The sequence below is a fragment of the Trachemys scripta genome, chromosome 14 (assembly GCF_013100865.1).
Source record: "Trachemys scripta elegans isolate TJP31775 chromosome 14, CAS_Tse_1.0, whole genome shotgun sequence".
In the NCBI taxonomy this organism is placed as follows: domain Eukaryota; kingdom Metazoa; phylum Chordata; order Testudines; family Emydidae; genus Trachemys; species Trachemys scripta.
This window is the reverse complement of record NC_048311.1, coordinates 29,252,853-29,263,704: the sequence shown is the minus strand read 5'-3', so window position 1 is coordinate 29,263,704 and position 10,852 is coordinate 29,252,853.

The following is a 10,852-nucleotide window of genomic DNA, read 5'->3' as shown; positions in this document are numbered from 1 at the left end:
CCCTGCCAATCAGCACCTCCCCCTCCCTCCCCACACTTCCTGATCAGCTGTTTCGTGGTGTGCAAGAGGCTTTGGGGGGGAATGAGGGCACGGCAGGCTCAGGGGAGGGGGCGGGGAGGGCTGGAGTGGGGGCAGGGCCTGTGGCAGAGCCAGGGGTTAAGCAGTGAGCACCCCCAGCACATTGGAAAGTTGGCGCCTGTAGCTCCAGCCCCGGCGTCGGTGCCTATACAAGGAGCCGCATATTAACTTCTGAAGAGTCGCATGTGGCTCCGGAGCCACAGGTTGGCCACCCCTGGACTAGATGTATAAACCTGTCAGCAGGAATTCATGTATTACAGTGATGAGCAATGCACAGATGGCTGGATATACCGGGGCTGATTTCGCTTTCTTAGTAGATTGATTATGGTTTTAGTCCTCTGACTGCAGCTGAGTTATGTAGATTTGCAGCAGTGTAAGTAAGAGACTGATAATCTCTGTCTTTCTGTAAGTGTCCTGGGTTTTTCCAGCTTCCCCTCACCTTATGGCTAGAGGGATCTCTCATCAATGGAACAACACCCTTCACAGTACAGCAGTAGTGTCCTCTCTGTCGGTGAGCCCAAGTGCTTATATGGGACTAGAATCAACAGTCTTCTACCGAGGAGATGTGATTGCTATTAACTGAGTCTGATGCTTTTACACTGTTATCAGCAATTTACCAGAGCGATCTCATTATTGGAGTATTCTTTATGTTATTGGAGCTTCAGGTTACTTGCTATGAGATATGTTAAATATATGAAGAAGACAAATGTTCTTCTCTTGGATGTTAATGGTAGTACTGTTTTGCTGTTCCTTTACCTGCCAATAGGACATCAATAGAAGAGCAGAGCTGATGTCAAAGGGAGATTCTGTCTCTTCAGCATTATTTGCAGGAGACAAAGACAATGACAAAAAAATAAAAATCAGTGCAATATTCCTGGTACTACTGGTAGTTCTTGTGTATGAGTCATTGATAAATTACAAACTCCAACTTTATAAGAATTACGTTGTTTACAGTTTTAGTGAATAAAATCCTAATAGCTGTATATCAGCTGGAATTGTTACACGTCAGGGACTTTCTAGATTTCTCACTACTACTGGAACCTTAAATACCTGCAACTGCTAGAAACACCATCTTCCATCGGTACCTAGCAACAGCACTTAAGATCCTTTGAATCATGACTCGGCCTTGCTGAGCCACACATCTGTGGCCTCTAAGTTTGACTGTTGCAATGGACTGTACCCTCTAAGCAACTCAGAATGACATGGTGTCATCGCCCAAGGGCTTCAAACGCTAGCTACCCATTGAACATTGAATCATACACAAGGACCTGGTATTGGTTTTCAAAACTGCTTCACACTATGTTACTTCTCGTTCCGCAATGACTAACTCCCTCAACAGAGAAACAAGGTGAGTGAGGAGAGTCCGTGTAAATTCAAAAGCATGTTTCTCTCACCAGCAGAAGTTGGTCTAATAAAAGCTATTACCTCACCCACCTTGTTTCTCTAATATCCTGGGACCAACATGGCAACAGATCTGCATGTGGTTTAAGATGTACATTTTTAACTCATGACAGCTAGTATACTTGTCTTCAGTCACCAAGTACTCCTATTGTGCATTACCCAGCATTAATGCCTAATGCCAGCATGTCTATATGATAGATTCTGGAAAAAAAATTGCAATAAATGGTGACTCCATATATTATCTCTCTCTTGTTGTATATAAAAGAAAATCTGGTATTGATCTGTAATTGTGTATGGCTCACAAAGATGCTAAATGTTTACCTTTGCTCTTTGGACTAGTGATTTTATGATGTTGAAGCAATAGCTGAGATGACAAAGTACTCAAAGAAACCTGTTAAATGTACCCAGACACGGCATGATATAGTAGTCTACTAATTAAATCTCACTAAAGATAAAGTAACAGATGACAGGATGCTGGATGGAGAAGTGATCTCAATCCATATATGGAAAATTTCAAAACCCCCAAACATCTATCAGAGAAATAACATCAATTCTAACAATTGAACATGTTTCGAATGTGCTGCTCAGATTCTTGGTTGTGGAAAAACCATGGGGTTACTTCCCTCACCCCACTGGTTCTGATCTCTCACAGATCCCACAAGCAGCAATGCCTGTGATCGACTGTCTTCCGAACAGTGATGCAATGCGCAGTTCAGCTCTTGGCCAGAGAGTAGCAGAGCAAATAAACCTCTCCCTGTTTAAAAACAAACCAACTGACCAACAAACAAACTACTGAGGTTTTTTAGGCAGCAAAAAGTAAAACCAAAAACACAGTTTTACTTCAATGGAAGTATTCTTATTCGGTTAGGCTAGGATTCTCATAAGTGCCTAAGGGAGTTAGGTGCACAGGACCCATTGATTTTCAGTGGTACTTGTGCTTGTCCATCTCTTGGGCACTTTGACAGTCCCACCCTTAAAGCTGAGCCTTGTAGGGAGCCTTAACATAAATATTTGGGGTGAAATCCTGGAAATTGTAGTTTTGCCATTGACTTTAATGAAGCCAAGATTTCACCCATCAGTTTAAAGATTTGACACCCTCTCTCACAGAAAAAGTTTTCCACAAAAGTTGCTCCTATGGGTTTCTCAGACAGAATACTTTGTAGCAAGCACATGGCTGCCTAGCAAACTGCAGTGTTAATTCTTCTTACAAGATGATGGGGTTTTTTTGCCCGTGCAAATTTGAGAAGGTGGCGTGAAGGTGGCTCTCTTGATAGGGAGAACAGCAGCAGTGCTTGTTAGAGTGTCAGGCAAAACCCTTCATTGCAATAACAAGGAACACAAGGACACAGCCCCTTCAGGTTCCTGTGGTTTGTGATCTCTGGAATTCATTTAACTGAAAGCCTCCTACAAGTATTAGGTTTTCCTAAAACCGTCTAGTCCAAGGGTTCTCAAACTGTGGGTCAGGACCCCAAAGTGGGTCGCGATCCTGTTTTTTAACGGGGTCACCAGGACTGCATTAGATTTGCTGAGGCCCAGGCCCCTCCCAAGGCCGGCTCTAGGTTTTTTGCTGCCCCAAGCAAAAAAATTTTTGGCTGCTCCCCACCCCAGCCCTGGGGCAGCAGGAGGTGTGGGCGGGGGAGAGTCCAGGGCTGGGGCAATACAGGGGTGCGGGGGGAGCCCAGGGCTGGGGTGGGGGGCGGCAAAAAACCTACAGCTGGCTCAGTCCCTACTATTCACAGCAAGCTGCAGGTTTCAGTTCCCCCTCCCTTTCCTGTTGCTAGTGGCCGAGGAATGCTAGGAAATACAGTTCTTTCCCTGCTCCAGGGCTGGCTCTATAGGCAGGGAGCTAACCAAGGAACTACAGCTCCCAGGGCCCCCTGTTGGTTCTCAGCTCCCATGCTAGATTCTTGCGCCCCTGCAACGGTGCCGCCCCAAGCAACTGCTTGCTTTGCTGGTGCCTAGAGCTGGCCCTGGCCCCACCGCCTGGAGCCAAAGCCAAAGTTCGAGAGCTTCAGCCACAGGCAGCGTGGCTCAGGCTTCGGCTTCAGCCCTGGGCGATGGAGATCAGGTTACAGGCCCCCACCAGGGAAATGGGGCTTGGACTTTGGTTCCCTGGCATCGGGCAGTAATTTTTATTGTCAGAAGGGGGGTCGCAGTGCAATGACGTTTGAGAACCCCTGGAAGGGGCCAGACCAGGTGAGTGAGCTAATATTTTTTTATTGAACCAACTCCTGTTGGCGAGAGAGACAAGCTTTTGAGCTTACACAGAGCGCTTCTTCACCTGGACCACGCTTCCTGTCGGCATTGGCAACCTAACACAAGTTTCCAGGAGATGGTCTAGCAGTTTGCCAATAAAGGGACTTTCTGGTGTGTCCTATGCAGCTGGGAACCTGGAAATAAACCACAGAAATTTGGTTGGGGATTTGTGGAGGTTTAGCTATGCTTGAAGCCTTGGGTTTCTAAACTTTGGGGTTTTATTTCTGACTTTTGTTTCTTTGCCCCTCCCCCCTTTTATTTAATCGTATTGCTTTTTTTTTCCTCAACCCCTCCTCCTCCCCGTCATCCTCCAGTCTGTTTTGGGTTTTCAAAAAAAAGATTCTCGTTTAGTTGTTGGAACAGCATATTTATTTATAATTCTCCCATGCAGTTCCACTCGTAAATTGGCTGTCTGCTCATGTTACTAACCTATTGATCTCCAAACGGCCAAAGCATTTTTTCTCAGGTCCATACAATACAATGCCAAAGCACCATAACTAGGTATGTCTTACTATTTAAACCTGCCTCTTGCGTTCTATTGTTTGTTTGGCCTGTGCTTCCAAGACAACCAATGGCCCTTCCCATGTAACTTTTCGTACTGCGTGCAACTGGCCACACTTCCTCCTTAGTTCTTAGTCAGCGTCTGAAAAAGGTCAGCAGGGACCGAGATTCTGTGAACCATAATAGGGCATCAAATGGAATTCATTCAATCAAAGCAGCCAGCTATCCAGCCGCCCATGACACCCGCTGTGTGGTAGCTGGACAATGAGGTTCAAGAACAACCTCACTATTGAGGTGAAAGACAGAGAAATAGGTTTTCTACTGATGAGAAGGTTCTACACCTTCGGAACTAGAAAATCCAATTGAATGCATCGCTATCCAACTCCTGATACGTAGCAGTGCACCAGCATAACTAACCAAAAAAGGCAACTGGAATCTGTTGTCTTTAAAACCAAAAATAGCTTTTGCTTCAAAAACTGCACCTCTTCTTTTTTAAAAAAAGAAAGGAAAATAACATTTCTGGCAGGCGGTGAGTTATTCCCTGTCCTTTACAGCTGGGAACTGCTCAGCTCCAGATTATCTTTGCAGTGGCAGCCTGTTTCTGCATTTTCCGGAGCAGATTTTGAGTGTTAATCAGAAGGGTCTTGCTTAAGAGACCTATGAGCCTTCAGCGAGACTACTTCCCGCACTGGGAATCATAAATAGGAATGATGCCCCTGTTTCCCAGTCTGCAAACCACTTCATGTGCCCTGCAGCGTGTCTCAGCCTCTGCGCTGCTGGAGTCAGAGGAGTTTCTGAGAAGACGGCTAACTGGGAGCCAAAGCTTTTCTTTTAATTTTGCATTGACTGGCAGGTTTCATTGATTCTGCCAGTGTACCCTAAGCTGCTTCAAGTGGAGATGGAGATTTGACTGTGCTATTCTTGTAAAGGCAATGAGGGGAAACACAGAAAAAAATACCACGTAACCACTTTGAAAACATCCCCATGTGCGCCGGATTGTCCTGCTGGGCTTACCTGAAATGCACTCAGGGTTCACCACGGGGATGGTTATTCACACTCAGGGATGGTAGCAATCCGCTCTTCAGTGTCTTAACACTATCATATTTTATTGCCAGCTACTGTAATAATGAAGTAGAAGGGTCTGATCCTTATACTTGTGATGGAGTTATTCTTCCACCTACTGAAGTAGAAGGAAAGGCTCCCACTGACTTCAGTGAGCACAAGAGTCTGTGCTGTACACAGAGCTGTTTTGATTCTGTGTCACGGGGGCCATACATACTCGCCAGTACCCAACAAAGGGAGGGCTAGACAGATCTCTGAAGGGAAGCACGCCTTTGCCTATGGAAGAGTCTTGTATTCCTAAAGGAAAAAAGAACTGTCAAGCCAAATGGAATTCAGACAAAAAAAATCCTATTGAATCTCGTATGGAAAGCGGGATGGGAGATACAAAAAGCAGCCAGCTGCCTCGGAACCCGGTGTCCTGGAATGGAGTCAGGGGAGAGAAAGAAAAATAACAAGAAACCCCAGCAGGGAGCACTCAGCCGGTCTAATCCAGCCAGATTAAAAGGTTTAGGCAGATCAAAAAGGAAAAGCAAACTTTAAAACCTTGGCTAATCAGGACAGACGCTTCCACCTGCTGGGGAATAGGCCAGGCACAGCTGTGTTACTCTGTACTGAGGGCCTATGTTACAAAGGGTTGTGTGTTTCCTGTCTCTTTTTGCCAGTAGGTGGTCAGATTACCCACTGTCTGGGCTGGCATATTTGGACAGGGTTGAAATATTCTTATAAACTAACTATGAAAATCTGTCCGTTTCACCTTCCTCCAAATTTCTATCCATTGTTCTCTCAGCAAGTGCTCAATAATATGTATAGGTGGAAGAATAACGCCATCACAAAGCCTTTGCTTGCCCAGAGAGAAGAGATAGACTAAGGGTATGTCTACACTACCCGCCGGATCGGCGGGCAGCGATCAATCCAGCGGGGATTGATTTATCACGTCTAGTCTAGACGCGATAAATCGACCCCCGAGAGCTCTCCTGTCGACTCCTGTACTCCACCACCGCGAGAGGCGCAGGCAGAGTCGATGGGGGAGCGGCAGCAGTCGTCTCACCGCGGTGAAGACACGACAATAAGTCGATCTAAGTACGTCTCCTGGTCTCCTGAGCCCCAGGCAAGCTCTGTAACTTACCACTGGATCACTTTTCCCTTCCATTATAGACCAGCAGCCAAATATTCATTCACAGACTGCTAGGCAATGCACAAGTCGCATGTTCGCTCAGGGTTGGTAACAGCTACTGAAACAAAGGCTGCAGCTCAGAGACGCCAAGGTTCAACTTGGATTTCACATCACACAGCTTAGCACTTGCACCATTGCTTCATCCACCCGCAAAGCACCCTCTGCTTCCAATTGATGTTCAGTTAGGAAAGATGCCCACTGACTTCAATGGGGGTTGGATCAGGTCAGGTTGGAAGCATTCAGATACTACAATGATGGAGTCTATACCTTCAAGAATCTCAGTAGATAAATCCCAACACTCTTGCAGTGCTACGGTAGCCTGTACCCTTTCACAGCACCTATATTAACCATACGGGACCTGGTTTTCAGCAAGGCCTCAATTCGGTCTCCACTTGTATACGTACATGTCCATGCACAGTGTCCTGAGAAGGGAACCTAACGAGAAAGCCCAGCGGGCAGCACTCGGGTATTCCAATCCAGCCAGTTTAAAAGCATTAGGCAGAGAAAAGAGGCACCATTGAAGTGCATTGCCTGCACACACTGTGGTGTGCAATAAACAGAGTTTATAGGCATACAATCCTTTTGGATAAAGAGGTTCCCACCTGTTGTTTTTTTAATGACCTGTGTTCATGTATGATAGATTCTTTTACCATTCCACCCCTGCCCATGGGCAAATGAGCTGATGGTTGTGAGGACAAAGATGCACAACCATAAGTGGAGGCCACCTTTTGAAAATCATACCCACAATAGCTCCCATTTTGCCAAGAATATAAATTCATGAACCTCTATCATTCAAGCATGATTTAATTATAATGCAATAACTTATATGATCTCTCTTTTCCCTTCTCCTTAAGCTTTCTCTCTGCCTCCAGCTGGGAAAACTACCCTCCTTCCCTATTTGAAGACAAGACGTTGCTGTTTTTGGCTGTTCTCTCAATCTCCAAGATTCTTCCGGCTAGACGCTTTTTTTCATCTGCTGAGCTGTTTTAGGAATGCTTTAGGAATGCTCGCTAGAGTTTAGGGGGAGCAATGCAAAGAAGAAAATAGACCTTTTGCCGCTCTGATTGGTAAACTAATTCCGGTCCTGAAATGACTGACTTTTTTCCCATTTAAAATATGATTAAAGGCTCCGGCCAACACACAGCTACAATATAATGGGATGTAAATGAGCGTCGCTGTGCCAAGGCACCCCAGCTGAGGTTCTGCTGCTCTGCTTCCAGAACCGATTTCCTTTGTCAGTCTCAAGTAGTTGGAGAAGCAGAACTGAATTATAATGAGTGAATGGCCGCCCAACATCTGCTTTGCCTTATTTATCCTATGCGTGAAGACCATCTTTCGGCTGTGACAAAATGTGGTGAACTGCGCTGTACTTGGGTAACCTGGAGCTACTTTCATGCAGTATGGTTTTTGATAGGCAGGATGGTCTTGTGGATTTAGGGTGACCAGATGTCCCGATTTTATAGGGACAGTCCCGGTTTTGGGGGCTTTTTCTTGTATAGGCACCTATTACCTCTCACGCCCTGTCCCGATTTTTTACACTTGCTATCTGGTCATCCTCTGTGGATTAAAGAGAGGCCCAGGGTCTATCTCCAGCTCTGCCACAAACTTCCTGTGGGACCTTGAATAAATCACTTAATCTCCCAGTGCCTCATAGACTTGAAGGTCAGAAGGGACCATCATGATCATCTAGTTTGACCTCCTGCACACTGCAGGCTACAGAACTCACCCACCCACACCTGTAATTTCGCCTTCCTTCTCTTCCTTCTCCATTGCTCATAAGGTATTGTGAGATTAGGGGTACAGGTTTGCAATTGGGGTTAGGGTTGCAAGTCTTAACTCAGTAATGGTTGTGAAGTGCTTTGAAAGCCTCATCAATAGAAAGCATTAATTTTTTCTATTCAGTTCAGAGTTGTTTACCTATCACTAATATTATACAAAGAAGGGTTATCTTGGAAGATGGTCCGACTGGGTGTTTTACAGGGGCACATAAGACTAAGAAAGCCACATTATAGTCATGTGTTGTTCACACACCCCTAATTCACTCTCCCTCCTGCCCATTCTTGTCATTCACCCTCTTGTTGCCTCTCTAAGTTTGCAACTGGATGGAGCTTTGCTGAAAAAAATAAATTTAGAAAGTTCATAACTGAGAAAGTGGGTGAATAGGAACCTCTCAGTGTGTCTAATTCATAGTATCTTCTGGCCTGAGCATCTATCAGCCTCCATAATAGAACTTTCCCTTTTCATCTGCAGCCTCATCTAACAACCCCAAAATCTTAGGGCATCCTGTCTGGAGAGGGTTCCATTCATGTGAACTAGAACCTTTTAGTTTGCAGCTGGAGCATCCACAGGGGGTGAGTTCTAGAGTGGCACTATGGTGTACATTGCTGTTCACATCACTGTAGTCTGAACTGCGGAGCAGTGTAGACCATTGGTTCTCAACCAGGAATCTGGGGGCCACAAGCAGGTTTCGGAGGGTCTGCCAAGCAGGGCTGGCATTAGACTTGGTGGGGCCCGGGGTAGAAAACCAAAGCTCCACCACATGGCGCTGAAGCCCAGGGACCTGAGCCCCGCCACCCGAGGCTGAAGCCGAAGCCTGAGCAACTTAGTTTTGCAGGCCCCTTGTGGTGTGGGGCCCTGGGCCGTTGCCTGCTTGCTGCCCCCTAATGCTGGCCCTGGCTTTTAGATGCAGAAAAACAGCTGTTGTGGCACAGGTGGGCTGTGGAGTTTTTATAGCATGTTGGGTGGGGGGGGGCTCAGAAAGGAAAAGGTTGAGAACCCCTACTGTGGGCAAATCCTAAGCTGCAGAACTGAATTGGCTGGTATCTCCTAACGTTGTAAATGTTCTTTTCTCAAGTCATCTGCCCAACCTGCTCTGAATATGTGTTTGGACTTTGTTTTTCAGACTGTCCGAAGAGGGACACTCCACCTTTGAGCTTCACTCCTGGGAAGAAAATCTTAAGGTAAACCCACCTGATTCTCTTCTCATTTCATACCAGGCTTACCCTGATGTACCTCCATGGGCCTGCTGAGAGGGATCCCTGTCCTGCTTGTTTGGTGGAATTTACATGTTACGGTTTCTTTTAAAATCATGCTTGTTTGGTGTCACGTTCTGTAATGCAATGGAAAATGAATGTTAATAATTAGCAAATGTCTGCAGCTGGGCTTTTATTCTTTTTAAGGATGAATTTAATGCTAAATAGGCCACTCTGCAGACCTAAATCCTTTATTTATTCACATAACAAGTGCAGTAGCCAAACTTGTCCTGCACACCTCTACTACTGTACCTCCAGCAAGGGCTGGATTAAGTTTGATGGGGGCCCAGGGCTGTTATGGTTTTGGGGGCCCTCTTTGCATATTCAATTTCTTCCCTTTACTGTTTTACCACCATCCCTGCGGGATGCCAAACACTCTATTGTTAAAATGACCTTGATTATTTCAGGTCTGGTTTTTCAGTGTGATATACTGTCCGATTGTAAAACGGAATGAAAGTTAAAATGAACAAAACCATTTTTATTTCGACACGTAACTGGTCGTAATACACATAGTGATACTATGGCTTTACTTACCTAGCGCAGTCGGTTTCAATTACGTTTTCTGGCAGACCGGCTAAGGCAAGGGACAGATGTTGGCAGCCAAAGGGCGTTTTTAAGGGCCGAAGGGCACTTCAAATGTTTGCTCTCAAGTGAGCCTGCCATCGGCTAGGGATGGCAAACTTTCCAGAGTGGTGTGCCTGTTCGTATTTATTAATCTCACAATGAAAGATTGAGTGTGCCAGTAGACAATATTCCAACAAAATCTTGCACTGCTATTAAAGCAATATGCTATTCATATTAATTCAATTAAAACTATGGAACTAAAATTAGAAGTTAAACTCATGAGAAATGAACGGACATCTAATTTCCCTTTCTTACTGCCTGAAATTTTGACACTCCCCTCGCATGGCCCTTTTTTTTAGCGGAAAAGTGTTGCACAGTACGCAACCCACGGCATTTACTAATTGCTTTACAGTATCTGATTGAGTGTCTGATTAAAGGTGTACCACCGTAAGTCTGCATCTATCAACACAGTCCAATGTGTTTAAACGTAAATGAAAAGTGTCTAAATTAAATACATGGCATGATAGTAAACAGGGAAAATAAACTGAAGTCCATCTGCCCAACCTCATCAATTCAACCGCCCACACTCCAACAGTTCTGCCTCTAGCCCCCCATCTGCCAGGCCCCCATCAGTTCTGCCTTCTCCCCCCATGTGCCCAGCCCCCATCAGATTTGCCCTCTACCCCCCCATCTGCCAGGCCCCCATCAGTTCTGCCTCTAGCTCCCAGCCCATGCCCCCCAATCAGCTGTGGCTTCACCAGCCTTCCCTCTGCTCTGTAGTTCT